We start from the raw sequence: 26,651 nt of genomic DNA on the forward strand, positions 1-26,651 counted from the left end.
AAAAAGTTTCCCGTATTGCCTTTTGATATTTCATGGTTCACTCTTTCATATTTAGATATTTCATATTTGGATATAGATCCATGAGCACTTTAGTTTTTGGTTTAATGCAAGATGTGGTATTTTCCATTCTCCCTTTTCCAAATAGGAGCTTTTATTTTCAGTTGTTCTTCCTGCCCCACTAATTTTTTTGGGTGGGTGGATTTAGAGGTGCAGTAAACATTTTTACTTGATAGTTCATCAGATCATAAAGAACCATATTTATATTTGATGTACTGGAATGTGCAACACTGACTTCTTGACTTTTGAGATGAGTTCAGTAATTGCATAGGATTTGGGGTCATCTTCCTTTTGGGGAAGATGAATGTGAAGAAGGGTATGTGAAGATATATGGTAGCCAGAGAAGCTGACTGTGGCAGAGAGCATGAAGTGTCCACCAAAACAATCTTCCAGTTTTCCCTTTGGGCACACAGCTTGAGTCCATCTCCCTGCCTTCTTCAGTTAGCTAGAGCAACCAAGTTCTCTTTGGTGCAGTGTCAACAGCCATGCTTGCCACACCCATAAGAAGCCTTCATTTTTACTTCATCCTTCTTTTTGAAGGCTGATGTAGACGAAGAGTTCTAAGAGACGGGGCCAGGAGATGCCAGGATTCTGAAAGACTTGAAAGACTGCATGGAGGACTTGAAAGCTGCCTGCTGAATGTTTGGCCTTGACCTGACACTCAAGTGAGAAATAAGCTTCTCAAGGTAAGGCAGGATCAAAGTATCAGTTTGCTTTAGATATCTGGGAGATATGCTTTTTGAATTAAGAGGTTTCCTTCTATTTCTAATTTAGTGGCTTTATTGTGGTTTTAATCAGAAATGAGCGTTAAATTTTATTAAAGGTTTTCACACCTATTAGCTTTATCATAGACATTTCCCTTAAATCTTCCAATGTAATAAATTGCAACTATTGTATTAATAGAGTCCTTAAAGTAGAACTATATTTAAATATGACCATGAATAGTATTCTTTTAATGCAATGCTGGACTTCACTTTGTAATTTTTGTGTATGTTCAAGTGTTTCGTGGGTTTATAGTTTTCTTTTTTATCCTATCTTTGTCCACTTTTGTCATTGAGTTTATGCTAGACACAAACTGAGAAGTTTATCAGCTTTTTCTTTGGCCTTTAACAATTTATATATCATGAGTTATCAGGACCTCATGCCTTTTGAAGGAGATACACACACATGCGCGCGCACACACACACACACACACATTAACTATGGTTCTAATTTCCTTTAGTGTTATTGATCTATTCATTCTTTTCATTAAGATTGTAGTATTTATGATATGTCCCCTCTTTTAATTTATCTTTTGTTAAATTATATTAAATTTTCATTTGTTATATCCCTTTCTAAATTCCTGCCATGCACTGGTCTTCTTGATTACAGTTTCTAAGGGCTTATGTATTTTCAAAGAATGTGAGTTTTGATTTAACAGTTTTACCACTTTATAACTTATTATTTTTGCTTTTATTTTTATTAATTTCTTTCTTCTGCTTTCCTTGATTTTATTTTGTTGTTCCTTTTCAAATACTTTGAATGCTGTTCATTTTTTTGTTTATTTAATTAGAAGGCATTTGGGGCTATAAAGTTTTCTATATTCCATACGTTTTGATTAATAATATCTTGTTCTAATGTTTTCTAAGTAGTCTGTTAATTCATAAAATTCTTCATCAAATGGCTTCTACAATAAGAAACTAAAATAGCATGCCTTATGTCAGTTTCTTACAAGCAGAATATATTTCCATTTCTCCATGGATTTTGTTAGTATTCCAGGCTATATTTTACTTTCAGTAACTCATACCAGGTGAATTAGTAAGGAACCGAGACAACCACACATACCTCTGGAGTGTTTGGTATTCTTCAGGTACAGTTTCATTCATGAAAGTCTTTTAGAATTATAGTCTTACTATAAACAAAAAGAAACCTGAATCTTTATAGGTGATATACTCCTTTTTCATTGCTAATTGGGAAAATGTACATACTTAACTATGTGTTTATTGATATTAAAACTTTTGAATTCTAAAACTACCACAAATATGAGAGCTTTAAATAATAAAAATAGGTGCACTCCATTTTAAAATATTTTAATGGCCATATGTATGAAATAAAGTATCATATTTATTTGCCATGGGAATTTCTATTTCATTATCTTTATAGAATTAGAATTCTTTATTTATAGAACTTATAATATTAAGTTTCTATATAGAAACAATATTATATGGTCTTTAACACTTTAATAAGTGCCCTTTATGTGTGACGGACATTATATAAATTGTCATCATCTTATCCCAAACCCAGTGATGTGGGTATTATTACTTTGCATATGAGAAGCTAAGAGGAGTGAAATAATTGTCAAATTCACAAGGTAGTAAGTGATAGAAGTGACATTTGAATCCACATTTGTCAGTCACTAAAGTCCATGCTCTTCCCATTATATCACCCAGCCTTATGTCACCACCGTCCACAAAAATCTACTTTCATAACCTCTTTTTGCCATCACCACAGCAGAGCTTCATCTTTTTTGGCACATTGAAAAGATTGTGCTTAGAGCAGCAATGTAGTACCACTGTGCTCCAATTTTTTTAATGACATTAATGATTTACTCAGCTTACCCCAGATAATTTGTCAATCAATACCTGGCCTTTGGATTTTCTCTATGCCATTTCTCTAAGTTCCCAATTTTAAACATGTATTTAAGATTGTCTAGTTAGAGTTTCTCTAGCTCTCTGAGCAGTTCCTTGGCATGAAGGTGTTATGTAATATGACATGCTAAGGAACCAATGTTTCATGGAATCTCTGGAGTTCAAGTTGGTACTGGAGGAAAATGATTGTTTTCTAGGGTGAAGCCCAAAGTAATAGTTGCTATAAAAATGTTTCTGAGGCCTGAAAATAATCAAGGATTTTTTTTTCATTGTTGTTTTATTTTTTGTGCCCATGAAAGACATATGCTTTGCCTAGGTTTACATGTCCATAAAGCAAGCCTTCTTTATTCACTCCAATCCAGTATGCTCATTATCTCTCCTTTCACCTCTTACAGCAGGCTTGAGTCATAAAGTAGTTGTCTATCAGTCTTGGTTGTTTTATGTATTTATCCAGTATCCCCAACAAAATGGTAACTCCTATATCTTTTCTTTTGTATCTGTATCCTCCAGTTCTCTACCAAGTAAGGACCATGTAGTGACCATTGATTCTTTTTAAAATTGTGGCAGAATATACATAACATAAAATTTACCCTTTTAACTGTCTTAAAATATTTAGTTAATGACATTATTGTGCAGCCACCACCTACCTCTAGAATTTTTCATCCAAACTCAAACTCTCTACTTATTAAGCAATCTCTCCCCAGGCCCTGGCAACCACCATTCTACTTTCTGTCTCTAGGAACTCAACTACTCTAGATACCTCATATAGGTGGAATCACACAATCTTTGTCCTTTGTGTCTGATTTATTTCACTTAGCATAAAGTCCTCAAGGTTCATCCATGTTTTAACATACGTCAGAACTTCATTTTTTATAGGTTGAAGAATATTCCATTGTGTGTATGTGTGTTTATGTATATATGACTTTTTGCTTACCTATTTAGTCATTGATAGATATTTGGATTGTTTCTACCTCTTGGCTGTTGCTACGAACACTGGTATAAACATATCTGTTCGAGTCATTTGGATTGTTTCTACCTCTTGGCTGTTGCTACGAACACTGGTATAAACATATCTGTTCGAGTCGCTTCTTATTGGTTGTTTATCCAGGAGTGGAATCACTGGCTGTGTTTAATTTTTTTTAAGAAACTGTAATACTCTTTTCATAGCTGCTGTCCCATGTTACATTCCCACCAGCAATGCCCAAGAGTTCTAGTTTCTCCACACTTTCCCAACAACTATTTCACCATGATTCTTCTGACTTAATCCTCATGACAAATGGATAATTATTACTCTACCTAGTATTGATATTGTGTTTCACAGTTGGCCATTTTTTGCATACATTATGCTTTTGAATATATATAATAATCTTTGGTTTAAGTATTAAAGCTACATTACAAAATAATAAATTGAAGTTTAGAGATGTTACATCACTTGCCTGAGCACAGAGCTAGTAGGTGGAAAAGTAAAAAATATAACTTTACCAGATTCTCTTTATTATTTGAGAATTAAACAGTTCACATTCTTTGAGATTCTCCCTTGAAAGTTTCACTCACTCTGAGTTATAACAAGGGCAGTTCAGGCATTGAGAAAAGATTCCTAAAAAGGAGACCCATGCCTCCCAAGGTATTAAAGAAAACAAATGGCTTAAGTAAGTACCAGGAAGGGTTTAGGTTAGATATTAACTGGGTGCTAGGTGTTGGCCAGACATTGGAAAGGATTACCAAAGGACTTTTTGAAATAATTCAAGTTGTGAAAAATGACATGGAGTTCATCCTATTACATGTCTGAAGGCAAGGAAGTAATTCAGTGCACCCTTGTTAATTATTTGAAAGTAGGGGATAAACTGGATGATTTCACATATTTCTTCAAGTTACCTGATTCTATAACATAGATTCTACCAAATGACTTTGTACTAGTGAGGTAAGTTGTTCTTTGGGGCAAGAAGATGGAGCGTGTTTTCTCAACTCCTTCATCCTCAATCTCTGGAGAATGCAGCCCCCAACTCCCAATTCCATTTCATACCCTCAGAGTTCACTAGGTCTTCAGGGGTATGGTCAGAGATGACCTGTCTCACCCGGGTGCTAACTGCTGAGTTAAACTTACCTAACTGCTGAGTTAACCTCACCAGTTAACTTTCTATAATATTGTTGAGTTGATTTCTTCTGCTCTTCTGGAGATTTGAGAGGTTTGCAATTTTTGCCTGAGATTAAACAGGACAGTTTCAATGCCCAAACGTTATGTGTTGTCAGCGCTGGGCCATCAAGTTGGGGGGACAAGGGAGTTGACTTAAGACAAGATTAGAAGGAAGATATCTGGTGAAGAAATAAATTATCTGGGTATTTATATAGATGCTGCTACCAGTGGCCTATCTACCTTAGAGCAATCTGTAGGGAAATTAAATATCCAAATGACTTAATTCATGCTGGGCAGTCCCTCGTCTCTCCTTCAGAACTGTAATTGTGCACCATTTAGTGACCCTGAATGCAAGACCAGTTCTGCGACCTTGAGTTATTCAATATCCATGCATTTTACTTTCCTCAAAAGAAGAAATCAGAACCTTCCACCTCACAGTTATCAGAAATTAAAATGACAAACCCTTTTGAAAATAAGTGAACTTTCCAACCACTCTAAAGACCTTGTCAGGAGAATGTTGAAATTAAGGGAAGACTGTGCAGAAGCTATGGAGTTTGATTAGGTCCCATTTGTCTATTTTGGCTTTTGTTGCCAATGCTTTTGGTGTTTTGGTCATGAAGTCCTTGCCTACGCCTATGTCCTGAATGGTTTTGCCTAGATATTCTTCTACGGTTTTTATGGTGTTAGGTCTCATGTTTAAGTCTTTAATCCATCTGGAGTTAATTTTAGTGTAAGGTGTCAGGAAGGGGTCCAGTTTCTGCTTTCTGCGCATGGCTAGCCAGTTTTCCCAACACTATTTATTAAACAGAGATCCCTTTACCCATTGCTTGTTTTTGTCAGGTTTGTCAAAGATGAGATGGTTGTAGATGTGTGGTGTTGCCTCCGAGGCCTCTGTTCTGTTCCATTGGTCTATATCTCTGTTTTAGTGCCAGTACCATGCTGTTTTGATTACTATAGCCTTGTAGTATGGTTTGAAGTCAGGTAGTGTGATTCCTCCAATTTCGTTCTTTTTGCTTAGGATTGTCTTGGCTATGTGGGCTCTCTTTTGGTTCCATATGAAGTTTAAGGTGTTTTTTCCAGTTCTGTAAAGAAGGTCAAAATTTTTGCAATCTACCCATCTCACAAAGGGCCGATGTCCAGAATCTACAAAGAACTATAGCAGACTTACAAGAAAAAAAGAAGCCCATTCAAAAGTGGGCAAAGGACATGAACAGACACTTGACAAAAGAAGACATACATGAGGGCAACAAACATTTGAAAAGATGCTCATCATCACTGGTCATTAGAGAAATGCAAATCAAAACTACATTGAGATACCATCTCACACCTATTAGAATGGTGATCATTAAAAAATCTGGAGACAACAGATGCTGGAGAGGATGTGGAGAAATAAGAACACTTTTGACAGTGTTGGTGGGAGTGTAAATTAGTTCAACCATTGTGGAAGATAGTGTGGTGACTCCTCAAGGGCCTAGACATAGAAATTCCATTTGACCCAGCAATCCCATTACTGGGTATATATCCAAAGGATTACAAATCATTCTACTATAAGGACACATGCACACGAATGTTCATTGCAGCACTGTTTACAACAGCAAAGACCTAGAACCAACCCAAATGTCCATCGATGATAGACTGGACAGGAAAACTTTGGCACATATATACCATGGAATACTATGCAGCCATCAAAAACAATGAGTTCCTGTCCTTTGTAGGGACATAGATGAACCTGGAGACCATCATTCTCAGCAAACTGACACAAGAACAGAAAATCAAACACTGTATGTTCTCACTCATAGGTGGGTATTGAACAATGAGAACACATGGACACTGGGAGGGAAGCATCACACACTGGGGTCTGTAGTGGGGAAATAAGGGAGGGACAGCGGGGGGTGGGGAGTTGGGGAGAGATAGCATGGGGAGAAATGCCAGATATAGGTGATGGGGAGGAAGGCAGCACATCACACTGCCATGTGTGTACCTGTGCAACAGTCTTGCATGTTCTTCACATGTACCCCCAAACCCAAAATGCAATAAAAAAAGATAAATGATATATTCTGTCACATAGAAGGATGTCTAAGATATCCACCAACACATTCACATCGGTTATCTCTGGGTGATGCATTCAAGTGTTCTCTATTTTCTTCTTGTTGCCTTTTGGTGTTGTCTTTCTACAGTGAACATGCATTGCTTCTGGAAGGAAAAACAAAAAAGTCAAATATACCAACCATACAATCAGAATGTGGTAGGCCATCTTTTTCAGCTCTCTGATTCAGCATCAACTTGCTAAGTCTGACAAAGATTAATGTAAACTGCTTTTGAGATAACCTTCTAGTGTGTTTTGAGTATAAGCTAAATTCTTCTCCTCAAGTACTTATCTTCAGGGAATAAATCATTGAATTTTCAAAATATGAATATTTCCACTCTTAATTATTTATGCCAGTGGAGGGGAATACTGACACTAGTATCCAAAACATAAGATGATTGAAACCATCATGTATACATGTATATTATTTAGGCTGTGTGAGGCTCTGCACTTGATACTTTTGGCAGATATGCTTTCTGAATTACATTTCTATTTGGCTAATATTAAAATTACTCCATGCTCCCGTATGTGGGCTGGCAAATGATGGGAGGAGGCTATGGTAAGAGACATAGGTATAGCATTTAAAATTCATTGCATATAATCTATGAGCTGTATGCTGAGCAGGCAAATGTATAAAGTCTATGGTGAAAATACAAACCAATTTTAAACACAGACAGACCTAAAATAGGGCTACAAAAGCCTGAAAAACGGAACGTAGCTTGTGCTATGTCTGATGCAATGCAGATGTAAAGTAGTAAAATAAAACTCCTGGATTCTAAAAAAAAATAAATAAAAAAGAAATTAAGAGAAAACTATTCTAGAAATAATTTAAGAAATCACTGGTTGAGAAATGAAGGCAGTGTGCTATGTAAACAAAAGTGGCAATTGAGTAATAAGTGATGTGCCTCTGAAACTCAAAAAGATAAAAAATAAGCAAATTATTGGGAAAAAAAAGCAAAGTATTTCCTCTCACCTACATCTGCTTTCTTTCATTATTCTTTGAAGTCCCCTTGTCATAGACCCTGGCCTCTTAAAAGGTAAATGACAAGTGAAGAGCTGGCTTTTGTGGGACAATCACTGAAGCAGCACTTTAGTAAATATCCCATATTTTTCAACAGGACAGCACTGTTGACCTGGAGTAGTGATCACACTGTTTCTGCCTGATGCAGGATATTTAGTCTTTAAAATGACAGAACATAGAGTGAAGAGCTGGGGATAATCCTGTCCAACCCGTCATTGTACAGATGATGAAACTGAAGACAGCAGAAGTGCCTTTTTTTCCTTTAAATTTCAAAATTGGAAGTTGAAGAATGCAATGGAAAACAAAGTGAAAAGGGCAGGGGTGTACACATTAATCCCACATCCAGGGAGCCAGCATCTGTAAGTAGACTTCTTCAGATGCCCCATGGAGTCCCACAGAGCTTACAGAACAACTTAAGATCACTCCAAACCAGGTAACATTTCGATAAACACATGGACTTAAGGGGAACAGAACCTGGCTTAGCACCTAGCTGATCCCCATTCTTACCAGTACTCTCGTCTAACCCCAGATAACTTCACAAGCTGTTAGAAACCATACTTCAAAGATCTATCTCTTTCCTTCTGCAGGGCAGCTGGAGACTCCTGTTTGGTCCTAATCAGTGCAGGATCAACAATGGAAATCCACAAATGCCAATCAGTTTTCTGTTTTCACTCCCAGTTGCTTTCTCTTGAGTTTAACTGCCTAAATTTTAGTGTCTGTGATAAGAACTCAGGGGTAATATCATACACCTCTGGAAGCCCTCTACTGATTGTGGGCTATGATCTGCAAGTGATAAAAGCAGGATTTGGCCAATTAGGAGTACAAGAATTTCTTGGCACTGCTGGAGCTTCACAGAAGATGTGTGTTGTACATATTTCCATGGAGCTGGCTTGATTTCACAATCTTTCACACCCTATTGTAATATACCACCCATCTCAAAAAAGCTCCCTGTCCAAGCTTTATTGTTTTATGAAATCAGCTGTTGGAGAGGATGTGGAGAAACAGGAACACTTTTACACTGTTGGTGGGAGTGTAAACTACTTCAACCATTGTGGAAGACAGTGTGGCGATTCTCCAACGACTTAGAAATAGAAATTCCATTTGACCCAGCAATCCTGTTACTGAGTATATACCCAAAGGATTATAAATCATTCTGTTATAAAGACACATGCACACGTTATGTTCATAGTGGCACTGTTTACAATAGCAAAGACCTGGAACCAACCCAAATGCCCATCGATGATAGACTGGACAAGGAAAATGTGGCACATATATACCATGGAATATTATGCAGCCATAACAAATGATGAGTTCATGTCCTTTGTAGGGACATGGATGAATCTGGAAACAATCATTCTCAGCAAACTGACACAAGAACAGAAAATCAAACACTACATGTTCTCACTCATAAGCGAGTGTTGAACAATGAGAACACATGGACACAGGGAGGGGAGCCTCACACACACACTGGGGTCTTTTGGGGGGGCAAGGGAGGGACAGCGGGGGGGGGGTGGGGAGGTTGAGGAGGAATAACATGGGGAGAAATGCCAGATGTGGGTGACAGGGGGATGGAGGCAGCAAACTGCATTGCCATGTGTGTACCTATACAACAATCCTGCATGATCTGCCCATGTATCCTAGAACCTAAAGTACAATCTTAAAAAACCCAAAAGTTGAAACCCACATTTTATTCTTTTTTATTCTGTGAGATTTAACATGTCAATTTTATCTTTAATCACAAAAGAGCATGACAAAATGTATTGTGATGAGAATATGAAAATTTTTTTCCCAATACTTTTATATATTTTAAAATGCCCTACGATGAAAGTATATTTGTAAACCAAAAAATACATATGTATATTAAAGAATCTTGCCAAGTATAATGGGAATGTTTGGGCTTTGGGATGTTGGATCTTCATCACTCACTCAGCTCAGCAGTAAACTGAAGCACCAGGTTCATGAGTCTATGAAAAATCTAAAATTCATTGAAAGCGGACACCTGGAGTCTGGGAGATTATCTTGATTCTAGTTTTATTGTTCAAAACCCCAGATTTGGAGCTAGAATTCTCAGAGAAACTTCTCCTTGAGCAGCTAAAAGGGAAAGCAGGGTGCTCTTCCAGTGCAGGTGAGGCAGCCTCAACACTCCTGGGGTTTCAGCTTCTACGGTGTTTTCCTTAGTGTGGTAACAAAAATGCTCTTTGTTCTTTGTTCCAGAGTCAGACATCCCTGCCACGCAGCACATAGATTTATAACTCTGGCCAAAGGTTTCAACAAATACAGATTTCTTCAATCCAAAGTCCATCCATGTGTGTTCTCAGAAATAAAGAACAGTGCATGTCCGTCTCCCTCTCTAATCCCTATAGGGAGTAAGGGCAGGAGGGCTGAGTTCCCAAAAGTTCTTATAACTCTGGTGATAATGACCGGCTGAAACAGGCTTGTGCTACCTTGGGGACACACACGGACTTTATTTATTGCTCTCTTTTTTCAAACCGAGATAGTGTCAGCACTGACAGACAGTCCAGAGAAAAGGAACTGTGTCTGTTGTAATGTTTATTTAGTTGATGTAAGTGGAAAGATCATAACCTGAAGTTTTGATGAAAACACACTTCTTGCTCAGATAATCCATTATGTCACTGATATGTTCTGCTCAGAGAAAGGGAATGGGTTAAAGAAACAAACCCAAAAGACAACAAGATGTGGGATTAGGTCTGGGGATGTGGACCATATAGGGAACATCATAAAATCTCTGATTTCATAACTGGGACCTGGGTACATGATCTGATACATAAATTTGAATGCTCAGCAGCCAGATTATCCTGCCCGCTAGACATACCTCCCATGATGCAAAGCAACAGGGAAGGTGCATGAATTCTTTTAGGCTCTCTGAGTATCCCTGAGCAATTTGTTTCTTTAGCATCTTACATAAATGTGGCTAGAATAACAAAAGCTCACCAGGGTGGCTATGAGGAAGGGGTGCAGTTCAAATGTCTGAAGTCTTTGTGACAATGCCGATGAAAAAACACTGGACTGGAAGCCAATATAATGATATTGAACCCACTCAAGTGAGCAGTTTTGTAGAAGGCATCCATTTTGGAGCTCAGCTCAAAGGCTAACGGAACTCAGTATTGTAGAACAGCCTGGTTTACCACCAGGTCTGCAGCAGAGTCCAGGTATTGTGTTACCCTTTGATTTACCTAATCTGGGAAGGAGCCAATTGGCCTATGGAACACCTGAAAGTAAAACACTACCCACCAGAGATGAGAAACTATGCCTGCCTATAGACTCTGATAAGAGGTCTTTGATAACTGAAAACTGCAGGAATGCCAACAATTAAGTCTCAGTTTTTGAGAAGTTCGCTGTCTAGTGGGGAAGGCAGGTAAATAACCATCCTCAAAAATAATACATTAAGTGCTCTGCTAAAGGTACATCCAGGGTGCTATCAGAATGCGGAAGAGGTGGTACCTAATCCAGCCTGACAGTGAGGGTCAGGGAAGGCTGCCACTATATCTAGATTTAAGAAATTCAGAGCACAATTGATGTAGCTTGTCTTAAGGATGACGCTTGTCCTTCCAAATAAATCACATTTTTCCTGGAACCATTCCAAAGGACTTAGCTTTATCTATCCATCTGCGTCCCCAGTGAATGGAAGAAAGGTCAGAAATGATTTAATGCTCAGATGCGGGCCTGTGCCACTGTTTTTAAATCTATTGCCGTTGCTTTGTCTGCTGAATTGATATTCCTCCCTACCTGTTTTTCTTTAACAAGCCAGTTCTTTGTGTCTTCCAAGGTCCTTCTCTTCATATAATTTCAAAACAGATCTCCATCTAACCACTTAAATTGTTAAGCTTCATGTGGCATTATTTCTTCTGGAGGCTAACAGCATAATTTCCTTAGATAAATTTTTTTGTTTACATTATGTAAGACTTCACTTGACATTTGCTATTTTCCCATCCCTACCTTCTGTGTACTTCAAGGAATTCTGGACAGTCAGTGCTCAAGCAACATAAGCCTGACACTTATTTTCAGTACAATATCTCATTTCATAACAAGAACAACAACAAAAAAACCCTAGAAACATATTCATTTCCTGTGAAATTATCTGAGTTGAGTGAGTTTAAAGTTGGAGAATGGGCTCTATCTGGGGCTACATAGAGAGCCCAAGCCCCTAAAAGTGAATCTCATCCTTTCCTGCCCTGTTGAAGCTGTTTATTTTCCATGACGTAGCTCTTTCCACCCAGGACAGGGTCTGACCAGCCTGGCTCATGACACAGTTATAATGGTTATTGGAATTCTCTTATCTTTTTGTCTTTTCTCATTGGTAATGTTCATGTGTCCATTATTCCACTGGTCTGGAGAGACTAAAAGAACTCAGAAATTACAAGAATGGACCTTTCAGTTGCAGGCTATGGGCCTATAGTAGGTCCTTTAGAGTGGGATGATCTGTTGTTGAGTAAGGGCCATGCTCAAAGATGGTCAGCCCAAACTTGGACACAATGCAAGGTCACTTCAATTCTCCTGGAAATGAGAATACTGATAGCCAGTTGAGAGAATGTTTTGGAATAACATTTCCAAAAGCCACTTCCCTTCAAAAATAAATATTATGCACCAATTGGTATGATCATGCAGATTTTCATGTTGGAGCTGGTAATGTGATAGATTATACTGACAGGTTTTTAAACTGCTTTATTGAGATATAATCCATGTATACTATAAGTCACACAATTAAAGCATACAATTCAACAGCTTTTAATACAATCACAGAGTTGTGCAACTGTCACCACAATTTAATTTTAGAACATTTTCATCACCTTCAAAAGAAACCCATACCCAATAGCCATTGCCACCAAATCTCCCCATTTACCCAAGCCCTAGGCAATCATTAATCTACTTTCCGTCTCTGTAGATTTTCCCCAATTCTGGTCATTTCACATGAATGGAATTATGTTACATGTAGTGGCTTGTTACTGGCTTCCTTCACTTAGCATACTGTTTTTAAGGTTTGTCTGTGTTGTAGCATGTAAGAGGTAGTTTATTGTTTTTTATTGCCAAAAAATTTCCATTGTAAAGATATACCATATTTGGTTTATCCATTCATCAGTTGATGGGCATTTGGGTTATTTCCAGTTTTTGGCTATTACAGATAATGCTACTATAAACATTTATGTACAAGTGTTTGTATGAACATACATTTTCATGTGTCTTCAATAAATACCTATGAGTGAAACTGCAGGTCATATAGTTATTGTATATTTAACCTGTTAAAAATTGAGAGAATGCAGACAACAGTGAGAACTTTTCACAAGAAAATGCTAAGGACAGTAAAAGGAGATCATGGTTGGGACTGAAAGGGGCTATCCACAGCCAGTGTGTAGTCTGGATATCAATGGTGGCAACAAAAAAATATTTCCTAGGAAGCCCTTAGAAAACAAAACTGCAAGAAAACTTTCTTTTACTTATAATGTCCTAAGGTATTTCTCTGATTCATGCAGGGAGGTAGGTCGATTTTCTTTTCTTGTAGATTATTTGTACGTGGCAGGTCTCAGAAGCACTCAGGAGGAAATTGTATGGACTTCATTGCCTACAGTCAGATTTGAGTCTTGTAAAGCTGTGCTGTCCAACATTACGGCCACCAATCATGTGCATCTTTTAAAATTAAAATAAAGTTTAAAATTCAGTTACAAATCACACTAGCCACACTTTTTTTCCTTACTCTTTTCTTTTTTGTTTATTTTCTTTGAGAGAGGGTCTCACTTGTGCAGTGGTGTGATCATGGCTCACTGCAGCTGTGACCTCCCAAGGCTCAAGTGATCTGCTGGCCTCAGCCTCCCTAGTAGCTGGGACTACAGACACATACCACCATGCCCAGAAAACTGAAACAAAAATTTGTTTTTGGTAACATGGGTTCTCACTATTTTTCCCAGGCTAACTTGAACTCCTGGATTTAAACGATTCTCCTGTCTTGGCCTCCCAAAGTGTTGGGATTACAAGTGTGAGCCACCATGCCCAGCATTAGTCACATTTCAAGGGCTCAATCACCATATTTTGTTTATGGCTTCGTTATCAGTACAGAGACTGCTCCCTTTTTTTCAGCAAGTTCTAGTAGACAGTGTTGTTTTATGGCATGAAAGCAGAGGTTCTCAACTGGTGGTGATATTTACCTCCCAAAGGAATCTGGCCATGTCTTGACATTTTGATTTTTATAACCTAGGGCGGAAGGCATCCACTGGGTGGAGGCCAGAGATGCTCCTAAACATTCCACAAGGCACAGGGCAGCCTCCACCGTGATTAGCCATCTCAAATTGTCAATAGTGCTGAGATGGGAGAGTTCCCTTGACCCTTTTGCAGGACTTGTGACAGGGGTGTGGCTCCTTTACTCCTCTGACTTGCTCAAACCCCTTGCGGGAGGGCGAGCACAAAGGTGAGAGAGTGCAGGAGCTGGGGTGAGTGTCTTTGGGTATCTGCAGGAAGGAACCCCGTACCGGCCAGTGGCAGCATCTAGGGGTTGTGTGCAACCTCCAAAACCCCAGAGGGTGTGTACTACAAACAATGGTGTTTTAGCTTTGCCGTCCAAGGATGGATGGCTTAAGTGGTAAACAGCTCAGAGAAGTGTCAGTGTGACAGCCTTTTTGGGTTCTCATGCCCAGTGCATCCCAAATTCTTGTCCATTGTTCAGGAAGAATCAGATCACTTGAGCAGATTGAAGGGTGATATATGCAGAGGATTTCACTGAGCGATGAGAGTGGTTCTCAGTGGGATGAGGAGCTGAAAATTGGATAAAGTGGAACAATCATCTTCTTCTGCTTGGGACGACCAAACTCCTCTCCAACCATAGTCTCTGATGTGCACACATTCAGGTGCTTCTTCCCTTCTCTCCTCTGCTGCACTTCTCTGCTCCTCTGCTAATGGAGCTCGGGCTTTTTATGGGTACAGGGTGGGGGGCGTGGTGGGCCAGGGTGATTTTGGAAAAGGCAGCATTCAGGCAGGAAAAAAGGGATGTGAAGTTCTCATTTAGGGCTGTGGGCCCAGGTTTGAGGGTGGAACGCTTGCTAGGGACTCTGCCCTTTTGTACCTAACATCTCTCTGACTCCTGTTCTATCAGTGCCAAGGTTGAGAAACCCTGTTCTAAAGCAATGATGTCTAAACTGAACCTGCTTGTTGTCAAAAAATCTAAAGAATCAGATTTTTCGGCTAGCTTTTAAAAATCTATATGGTTGGGCCCCACCCCAAAGATTCTGGTTAAGAAAGTATAAAGCGGATCTTGGGACTTGTGTTGTTCAAAATCTTTTCAAGTGATTCGTAGGATTGGCCAGATTCAAGAATGATTGTGTTAAAGTATACTGACTCAACTTTCGATTTAGAAGAAAACCACCTGGTAAGCATCAGCAGTACTCTCATAATAGGTTAATGACTCTAAGGCCATTACCTCTTCTGTTTAATTTCTCCAATTACCTCTCTCTCAATTAATGGGGTCATTAAGCACTTAAGACTTGCATTAATTTCCCTCCTCTCTTTTGTAATTCTTTAATTCTGCATAAATCTAGTTTACCACTTGTTAAATATTGTACACTTTCTGTTTACAAACAGAACAAATGACCTAGAAAATGACTGGCTGTTGTCTTTGTTCATTAGGGTTTAACAGGAAATAGCTGAGTAGACAAGCAGCCTAGCCCTGCTGGTAGCATGGCATGACATATTACATAGTCCATTTCTTTGCTGCCAAATGACTTACTGGATGCAAGTGAAATTCAGTTTAAATGGTTTAAAGTTGCTTATTTTAAGGTCAATATAATTCTCCTGAACTTAGAAAAGTGTTTAATTGAAATAATTTTAGGTTTAAGATATTTATCTGCTTTCCACTTTCCATCATTCTGCAATGAACTGTGCAAAGGAAGTACTCCCTGCTCTCAAGAAACTTGAAAGGTTATATGACGTAGTTGTGGAAATGATACATAAATACAAGTAACCACAGGGAACATGTCAAACATTTTAAGAGGAGTTATAAATTTGAGAGAAAGAAATCTTTTCAGATGAAGATCTAGGAAGTTTTTATGGAAGTAGCAGCATCTTATCTCCCCCTACACCCATTCAAAAAGTGTTTACTGGTGCCTACTCCATGTGTGGGCCACCATATTAGGAGATAGGGATAAATAGACACAATTCCTCTACTCATGGAATTCAGTGCCCTGGAGACTACTTAGTTGGTTAATTATTTATTGTGTGCCTACTGTGTGCCAAGCATACAGATAGACAGGCAATTATGATTCAAAGTGACAAGTGCTAAGATACAGGAAGGACATGGTACAATTAATTCTTGGCTGGATTTTTATCACATTGATTCCTTTCTAAGCACAGACATTTCTCTGACCTCATTTGCAAGGATAGCATCATAGGGCACTCATTCACCCTTAGTAACAATTAATCATGACATGGACTTTAATATCTGCCACTTAGTGGCATGTTGAAATTATCTAGTGGATACCAGTGTTAACTCTGGCCTTCTTCAGGAATCAGTAAAGAATTATAACTAAGAATCTACCAATAAAATTCTCAATTTGTTCATACTTCTGATAAAGTTTACTGATAAAACTAAAATGTCTATAAATCTAGTAGCTATGTCAATTGTGAGATTATTCACATATATGATTACTATACGATACCCTTTATTGTAAGAAGTTTATAGTAATGACTGGCTTTAATCAACTCTCAAATTGTTTCAAATTATAAAACATTTAAAATATACCAAAAGCACAAGAAGTAATATAACAGATATCTACTCACCATAATGTCTACAAGATAATATTTTGCTTTTTTTGGTTTCAGCTCTTTTTGCCAGTTTCTTTACAACACAAATGAAATAAAACAATAAAGATATAGCCAAAGTTCCCTTTGCATTCCTTTTAACTTAGAAGAAAGATAAAAGTTTTTCTTCCTTCCAGAGGAAACCAATATCTTGAAGCTGGCAAACTGGCATTCTAATTCTCACATATTAAATTTTTTTTATATATGTATGCATGCATAAACAATGTATACTCTTGTTTGTTTAATATCTACTCAAGTCAATACGATTGTGTGTATCCTTTTGCAACTTGTTCTTTTTTTTTTTAAAGGTATGTTTTCATGATTTTTAGATACACATAGATTCAGTTCATTCATTTAACCTGCAGAACAGTTGCCCATCATATGACTGAGTCAATGACCCTACTGAGAGGGCTTTTCCTCTTTTGTGTTCATAGCATTTACCTTATCTGTAGTTCAGGTCTCTTTTCCTCATAATATTTTTTGTTTACCTTTCCTTTTCTCGATGAGAACTAGAAGTTTGCCAACTTTATTAGTTTTATGAAAGATAAAACTTTCTTTTCTCTATTTCGTAAATTCCTGTTGTATTTTTGAATGTTTATTGGTTCTGTCTTTATTTTTTTGTCAATTTTATGGAAATATAATTTATGTACAAAATTCACCAATTTTAAGTGACTTTTGACAAATATAAACAGTAGTGTGACTACTGATACAATCAAGATGCCGAACCTTTCTAGCAGCTCAGAAAGTTCCCTCATGCCCTTTTGCAGTTAATTCTCTCCTTTCTCTCCCTGAGCCCTGGCAACTATGAATCTGCTTCCTGTTATTATAGTTTTGCTTTCTCTGAGACTTCATATAAACATAAATGAACAGTATTTTGTTTTTGGGTTTGCTTCAGTTAGGATAATGCATTTGAGTTATATCCTTGTTACATGTATCTACAGCTTGGGCTTCTTTTTTGTTTTTTGTTTTTTTTTTAAAGTGCCTAGTAGCATTCCATTGTCAAAATGGACTATTCTGTTCCGTGAATCTGTGTGTCTCTACATAAATCACTGTGTTGATTATGTGGCTTTTGAGGAAGTGTTGAAATATAATAAGGCAAATCTTAACAATTTTGTTCTTTAAAGAAGACCAATTGTGATTTTCATTGGGATTGTGTTAATTTTGTAGATCAATCTGGGGAGAATTGACATCTTAACAATATTAAGCTATCAGATCCATGGCATTGACTATGTCATAATTTATTTAGATCTTTAAAAATTTCCCTTAGAAACATTTTATAATTTTCAGTGTACAGGTATTGCATATATTTTGTTAAATTTATTTCTAATTATTATTATTATTATTATTTTTTTTTTTTTGAGACAGAGTCTTGCACTGTCACCCAGGCTGGAGTGCAGTGGCACAATCTCAGCTCACTGTAACCTCCTCTCCTCAGTTCAAGCGATTCTCCTGCCTCAGCCTCCTGAGTAGCTGAGAATTACAGGCGAGTGCCACCACACCTGGCTAATTTTTGTATTTTTAGCAGAGAGGGGGTTTCACCGTGTTGGCCAGGCTGTTCTCAAACTCCTATCCTCAAGCCATCTGCCCACTTCAGCCTCCGAAAGTGTAAGGATTACAGGTCTGAGGCACCCCGCCTGGCACAATTTATGATGATATTATAGATAGTTTTTAAATTTTGTTTTTCCGTGTTGTTAAATGCTAGCATGTATTATTTTTCCAGTTGTTCAATGCTAACATGTAGAATTGATTTTTTAAATGTTGACTTTGTATCTTACTACCTGCTAATCTTGCCCCCAAAATTCTAATAGTTCTTCTGTGATTTCCTTAGGATTTTCTACATACAGGACCATGTCATCTGTATGGAGAGGACAATCTAGATGCATTTTTCCAATCTAGAGCATTTTTCCAATCTAGATGCTTTATTTCTTTTCCTTGATCTATTAAACTGGTTAGAACCTCTAGTACAATGATGAATAAAAGTGGTAAGAATGAACATTTCTGCCTTTTTTTTCCCCTGATCTTATGAGGAACACACTCAGGCTTTTATCATTAAGTATGATATTAGCTATAGGAGTTTTTAAGTCATGGTGAAATTCCCTTGTAAGTAGTTCCTAGGTAGTTTGAAATTTACATAATGAAAGGAAGATGAAGACTGTCAAATGGATTTTCTGCGTTTATTAAGATGATTATATAACTTTCCTATTTTAATTTCCTAATTTGATGGCATATATTGATAGACGTTTTAAGTGTTAAGAAAATGACATTTTCTTTCTGTATTTCTGGACTTGCTAATATTCTGTTAAGGAATTTTATGTTCTTGTGAAGGATATTGGTTTATAAGTTTTTCTTTTCTTTTATAGCTTTGTCTAGTTTTGGTATCAGGGTAACGTTTGCCTCATAAAGCAAGTTGTGAGGAATACCTTTCTTTTCTATTATTTGAAAGATTTTGCATAGCATTGGTATAATTTCCTACTTAAACATTTGATATCGTTCACCAGTGAAAACATCTGAACTTAGAATGTCCTTTGTCCCTCGCTCATATCAGATGAATGAGTAAGAAACCAAGCCAGCCCCACAGTACATAAACATTCCTTTTTCTCCACAACCTTTCCGGCATCTGTAATTTTTTGATTTTTTAGTAATAGCCATTCTGACTGATATGAGATGGTTTCTCATTGTGGTTTTGTTCACATTTCTCTAATGATCAGTGATGTTAGGCATTTTTCTCATATGCTTGTTGGCTGCATGCATGTCTTCTTTTGAAAAGCATCTATTCATGTCCTTTGCCTGCTTTTAATGGGGTTGCTTTTTTTTTCTTATAAATTCGTTTAAATTCCTTATAGATGCTGGATATTAGACATTTATTGGATGTATAGTTTGCAAAAATTTTCTCCCAATCTGTTGGTTGTCTGTTTACGCTGTCGATAGTTTTTTTTTTTTGGCTGTGTAGAAGTTCTTTAGTATAACTGGATCCCATTTGTCAATTTTTGCTTTTGTCATAATTTATTTTGGCATCTTTGTCATGAAATCTTTGCCTATGCTTATCTCCTGAATGGCATTGCCTAGGTTGTCTTGCGGTGTCTTTTCAATAAGCCAGATTTTGGGTTCTTTTATTTTTCACTATTGTTTATTTTCTATTTTAATTATCTTTTGTTTTGATTTTTATTATTTCTTCTTTATTCTTATTGAGGTTTAATTTACTCTTTCAAAGCGTTTTAATGTAAAAGTTTATAAAATTATTGTGAGAGTGCTTATTGACAGAAAATTCCCTCAAGGCACTACTTTATATATATTGCATGAATTTTGATATACTGCCTTTTAATTTTCATTTAGTTCAATATATTTTCTACTTCCCTTGTGATTTCTTCTTTTACCCTTATTTGGAAATGTATGTTTAATTTTCAAATACTTAGAATTTCTCCAGATATCTATATGTTACTGATTTCTAATTTAACGGTTGTGGTCATAGCACATACTTTGTATGACTTGAATTCTTTTAAATCTGTACGGGCTTGTTTTATGGTCAAGAATATGATTTATTTTGGTACGTTTTGTGTGCACGTATAAAGATTGTTAGGTGGAATTTTTATTAAATGTCAATTGGGTCAAGTTAATTGAAAGTATTGGTCAAGTCTTTATACCTTCACTGATTTTCTTTTTACTTGGTCTACACTTAACTGTAATTGTGAAATTTTCCATTTCTCTTTTCAGTTTTAACATTTTTTTTTGCTTCAGATGTTTTGAATCTGTCATTATTTGCATATACATAGAAGATTATTTTTTGTTTTTTTTTTTTTGTTTTTTTTTTTTTTTTGAGACAGAGTCTCACTCTGTCACCTAGGCTGGAGTGCAGTGGTGCGATCTCAATTTGCTGCAACCTCTGTCTCCCAGGCTCAAGTGATTCTCCTGCCTCAGACTGCAGAGTAGCTGGGACTACAGGTGCGTGCCACCATGCTGGCTAATTTTTGTGTTTTTAGTAGAGATGGGTTTGACCATATTGGCCAGCCTAGTCTCTAACAGCCTGACATCAGATGATCTGCCTGCCTTGAACTCCCAAAGTGCTGTGATTACAGGTGTGAACCACCACACCTGGCCTATGTCTTCTTAACAGAGTGAATCTTGTATCATTAAGTATTTACATTGATTTGCTCTGGTAATATTCCTTCCTCTGAAATCTAGTTGATTTGATATTACTATGACCACTCCAAGTTTCTTTGGATTGTGGGGTATGGAATTTATTTTTCTCTCATTTTACTTCTAACCTGTCTGTGTGTTTATATTTAAAGTGGGTTTCTTTTGGATGACATACAATTGATTCTTGCTTTTAAATCCAATCTGACAATCTGTGTCTTTAATTGGACTATTTATACCACTTATATTTAATGCAATTATTAATATGGTTAGGTTTCTATCTACCATCTGCTATTCGTTTCTTATGGTCCATATCTTTTTCCTCTTTTCCATTTTCTTGCCTTCTTTTGGTTAAGCTGATTTTTTAAAAATAATTTTATTTCTAGTCTTGGATAGATACTAGATTTTTCTCTAGAGTTTACAGTTACATTCTGAACTATTTACAGTTGGACATTTAATCAAAATGTACCACTTTGTATACAGTATAAGAATTTTAAAGCAGTATACCTTCATTTCTCTCTTCTATCCTTTGTGGTCTTGGTATTGTAAAACTTCTGATATGGTATACTTTCAACAAAAATTTTTTGTTTTGTTTTAAACAATTGCTTCTTAAAATGTTTTTTAAATAAGAAAAAATATTTAATGGTTATTTACATATTAATAATTTTCAAAAAACTTTTCTTTGTGTATATCTACATTTCCATTTGGCGTCATTTAATATCTGCCTGAAGAACTATCCTTAGCATTTCTTGTAGGGGGAAAAAATTAAAATTCTTTCTGGATGATGAATTTTCTCATTATTTGTTTTTCTATGAAAGTCTTTATTTAGCTATCATTTTGAAAGACTCATATTGTTGCTTTGTGTAGAACTCTTGGTTGCCAGTTTTTTCTTTCAGTGTTTTAAAGATGTCACAACATTGTCTTAAATCTGTCTGGTTTCTAATGAGAAGTTGCTTTCATTCTCTTTTTTGTTCCTATGTACATGTAACACCCCACCCCTGATTCTGGCTTCTTTTATGTTTTATCTTTATTATTGCTTCTCACCAATTTGATTATGATATAGCTTGGTGTGATTTTCTTCATGTGTCCTTAGATTTCAGTGAGGTTTCCAGATCTGAGGTTTTGTGAGTTTTATCAAATTTTTAAAATTTCTTTTTTTTAATAACAGTTAATTTTTATATATGTTTAGATTTTTCCATAGCAAAAAAAAATCCAATAAAAAGACACCAAAGTGAATAAACATTCTAATGCACAAGTGCTTATGCACATGTTTCTTTGGGGTGTAAACTTGGAGCACGCCTTCAGTCTACTAGAGAGTGCCAAGTTGCTCCCCAGAATCAACTGTCAGCCTCTGATAGAGTCTGGTAGAAACTCAGATTGTCTCTTGTTGAGGACAATGAGCCACCTCTTTTGTGTTAAGTTTTTCTGCACTTCCTTTTTTTTTTTTTTTTGTGAGGAAAAAAAAGGTAAAAGAACATTTTCTAAAAGGAAAAAAAGAAAAAGAAAGAAAAAAAGGAAATTTTTAAAATTTCAACCATTATTTCTTCAAATACTTTTGTTTCCTTCCTCTTTGGCATTGTCTCACAGCTCACTGATGCTCCTTGTTTTTGTCCATTGTTTTTACTCTTTCATTTTGGATAGTTATTGTTTCTCTGCCTCAAAGTAAATTAATCTTTGATTCTGCAGTGTCTAGTGTGCTAATTATTTTTAATATATTTTTCATTTCATATCTTATATTTTCACTTCTGAAATTCAAGTTGAGCCTTACTTTTATCTTCCTCATGTTCATGTTTTTCTCTATCTTCTTAAAGTGTGGAGTTGATTTTGCTGTTCTAACATTCTTAGCTGTTAAATTTATCATCTCTGCCATTTCTGGGATTGATTGATTTTTTTCCCCCACTTCTGGCCATGCGTTTTATTTTCCTGCCTGCTTGCATAACTGGTGATTTGCCATTGGATTTTGGTCACTGATGGTTGGTGCATTTTATTTCTTTAGATATTTTTTGGCTTTATTCTGAGTTGTAGTTAAGTTATTTGAAACGAATTAAATAGTTGTTAAGTCTTGTTTTTAAGCCATAGGTAAATCCAAAGCAGATTTAGTGTAGGGTTAATTTGCTCCATTACTGAGGCAGTACCTTTTTGAGGATTCTGTATGATGCTCCAAGTATTAGGAAGTCTTTCATTCTTGTTGATTTGAGCATGGACTCCTCATGAGAAGTGAGCTGTGAGCATTGTTGCACCTACCCCTTTCTGGTGGTTCTTTCTTTGGCGTTAGGTAACTGCTTTGCATGCATGTGTAGATCCGCCCTCATGCAAAGATGTAGAGGGGAACCCTACTCCCTACTGCAGATCTCTGGTGCTGTCTGTGTTTATCCGAAAACTTTGAATTCTGTCTTCTCAAGTCAGCAAGGCTGACTCTGTTTTGTTTTGTTTTCTTTTTTTTTTTTTTTTTGAGACGGAGTTTCGCTCTTGTTACCCAGGCTGGAGTGCAATGGCGCGATCTTGGCTCACCGCAACCTCCGCCTCCTGGGTTCAGGCAATTCTCCTGCCTCAGCCTCCTGAGTAGCTGGAATTACAGGCATGTGCCGCCATGCCCAGCTAATTTTTTGTATTTTTAGTAGAGACGGGGTTTCACCATGTTGACCAGGATGGTCTACACTGCAGTCTGGAAATTCTCTTCAGGCAGTGAGCTGGGGCAATTATAAGACTTACCTTATTTGTTTCCCTTCTCTTTGGGATCACTGTTCAGCACTGCCTGTTTTCTGATGTCTAAAAATTATTGTTTCATATTTGATCTCCTTTTCAAGTTATTTAAGATATTAGGATAAATTCCATTCCTATTTGTCAATCATGGTTGGAAGTGAAAATCTCCTTACCCATTTTTGCAGTTTTCCTTGTTCTTTATCTGGCTTCTTGAGTTGAAAACTTAACTCATTTAATTTAAATTTATGTATTTTAAAAATAAGTACAATTGAAAGCACATTAAATGTTATAAAGGCTAGGAATTTTAACAGTGCATCCACTGTTCCACAATTCTACAGGTTTTGGTATGTTGTACTTTCAGTTCAGTTTGAAATCATTTAAAGTTTCCATTGTGACTTCATTTCATGAGTTATGTTCCACGAGTTACTTAGGGATGTCGTTTTAGTTTCAAAAAGTCTTTTATTATTTCTAATTTGGTAAGTTCAGATAATGTGCTGTGTGAAACTATTTTTTTTCAAATTTTTCAAACTTTTGTGAACAATTATTTGATTGTTTTTTATATTGTCCCATATATATTTGAAAAGAATGCATATTCTATGTTAGGTGCGGTATTCCATTTATGTATCTCATGGACCACATTTAGTAAAACTTACTACAACTGTAACAGTTGTTTTACAATTTAGATGTATCAGTTTCTTTCTTTTCTTTTTTTTGAGATCGAGTTTTGCTCTTTGCCCAGGCTGGAATGCATTGGCAGGATCTCAGCTCACTGCAACCTCTGCCTCCCCGGTTCAAGCAATTCTCCTGCCCCGGTCTCCTGAGTAGCTGGAATTACAGGCACCTGCCACTATGCCCAGCTAATTTTTGTATTTTTAGTAGAGAAGGGGGTTCGTCATGTTGGCAAGGCTGGTCTTGAACTCCTGACCTTAGGTGATATGCCCACCTTGGCCTCTCAAAGTGCTGGGATTACAGGCATGAGCTGCCATGCCCAGCCTCTTAGATGTTATCAGTTTCTGATAAAAGTATGTTCAAGTGTTTTTTTTTTTTTTAAACCATGATCTGATTTGTCAATTTCTTTATGTAGTTTTCAGATTTTGCTCTCTGCTTATAAGTTTTATTATTACATTTTTGTGCTATATGGACTTTCTGGTGCAATGTGTAATAATAAGCAACTCCAGAATTTCAGTGGCTTCCAAAAAGCATTTATTTCTTGCTGAAAGCTGTATAGGTCAACGGGGGTGGCTGTGCTTCAGCCTGCTGGGTTGGGTCAGGTTTATTCCATATTCTGTTAACTCCAGGACCAGTCATTGCTCAGGGCCTGTTCTTCTCAAGAGGGGAATTTACTAGAGGGAAAGCCACACCACAAAAGCATGTTTAAAGCTTCTGGTAGATGTTCCTTCTGTTTACACTCCATTGGCTGAGGTAAATCATATGGTTAAGCTCAACATCATTAGGGCGGGCAAATAAACCCTGTCCCAAGGGTGGGACTTCAAAGTTTTACGGTAAAGGGGATGAATATATAATTATTTTACAAGGGGAGAATAAAGAATTGGAAGCAATAATCTAATATGCCACCAAAATAATTTTGATATCTTCTTGGTTTATTAATTTATTCAACAAATACTTTCAGGATAACTATCATATATAAGGCATTGCCCTAGGAAGATGGGAAATACTAGTGAACAAAAAAGAAAGAGCCTGCCTTAGTGCAGCTTACATTCTTCCAGGGGAAATGCATACTAAAAAATAAACACAGTAAGTAAATTATATTATTATAGGTGCTTCAGAACAAAGACAATGCAAAACAGGTGAAGGGTTCTTGGGAAATGGAGGGAGCAGAAGACAGGTTGTGGTTTTAAATATGGTGCTTAGAGTAAAGGACTGTTCCATTATTAACTACCATCTTTTTTTTTTTTTTTTTTTTTTTTGGCTGATATGAACATGGGTAAACCCACTTTATCTCCATTAGAATTTGCATGGTGTAGATGGTTAACTCCAAAAACATCTCTAATTCTTTATTCTTCCCTGTATCCATACATTTTGCAAATCGCCTTCAGATTTTTACCATTGAGTGTAGAAATCTGTTTCCCTGCTCCTTGATTCTGGGCTGATCTTGTGATTTACTTCAGTCAACAGAATTTTCTGGAATGATGATGTGGCAGTCTGAGCCTGTCCCTCAAAAGGACTGTGCACTTACTCCTACTGTCTTTTGGAATCTGGCCACCGCCATGCTAGCCTGCTGTATGATGAGAGAAATGTGAGGAAGAGCTGAACCAGCTAGCCATACCCCCAAATAGGTGAGAGAGCAAAGCCAATGCATTGATAACCCATCAGATGACCCCATCTAACCTATAGATTTGGGAATCACATAAATGCTTACTTTTTATGTGGTTGGCTGTCATACAGGATTATTGTGGCAATAGACAATGGATATATACGGAATATCCTTTTTGTCCCCTCATTTTCAATCTTAGCATATGGTGTTTTCTCTGTACATTTTGCAAGTCATATATAGCTGAATTTTATTTATTTTTAAAATATTGCATATAGGGTTTGTAACTTTACATTTTAAATAAACTTATTTATACTTATATTTCCTTATAATGCCCAGAGTTAATAATGAATAGCTTCATCACATCCAATAAGATAATTCTTGTAAGAGACTTTAACTTCATGCTTATCTATGCTCCTGTTCCTCTAAAGTATGTTCGCATCACCAACAGTTTTAGTTCTAGATAATGATTAAATTTGCTTAAATAGTATTCCAGTTTTTTGAGGAATACATACTTAATTATATGTTGTTTCACAGATGTGTCACCAGCAATTATTAAAAATTATGCTAACTGCTTAATTCTTAGAGACTCTTTTCCTTCTCATTTTAACCCTTCTGATATCAGGAGGCATCTCAAAACTAGTGTGTACATTTTATATGGTGTTTCTCCTTGGTTTATATTATTCTGACATGCCTCTATGTTCTGTGTCTCTGCCTGGTCAAGTTCTCATACTTAAAGGCTTAATTCATTGTTACCTCCCCCAGAAAGCTATCCCTGACCTTCGGGTTCCCATCTCTGTGCCTTTAATATCAATCATGTT

At 36.8% G+C, this 26,651-nt stretch overlaps 1 long non-coding RNA gene across 2 annotated transcripts in view; it reads left to right on the plus strand.

Annotated features, from left to right (window-relative positions):
- Positions 1 to 26,651, plus strand: part of LOC141583701 (uncharacterized) — a 312,231-nt gene that overhangs the window by 17,654 nt on the left and 267,926 nt on the right. For both annotated transcript variants that reach the window (XR_012516503.1, XR_012516505.1), the window contains exon 2: positions 598 to 743. This is a non-coding gene — a long non-coding RNA (uncharacterized LOC141583701). The remainder of the gene's footprint in view (positions 1 to 597; positions 744 to 26,651) is intronic.

The sequence above is a fragment of the Saimiri boliviensis genome, chromosome 1 (assembly GCF_048565385.1).
Source record: "Saimiri boliviensis isolate mSaiBol1 chromosome 1, mSaiBol1.pri, whole genome shotgun sequence".
NCBI lineage: Eukaryota > Metazoa > Chordata > Mammalia > Primates > Cebidae > Saimiri > Saimiri boliviensis.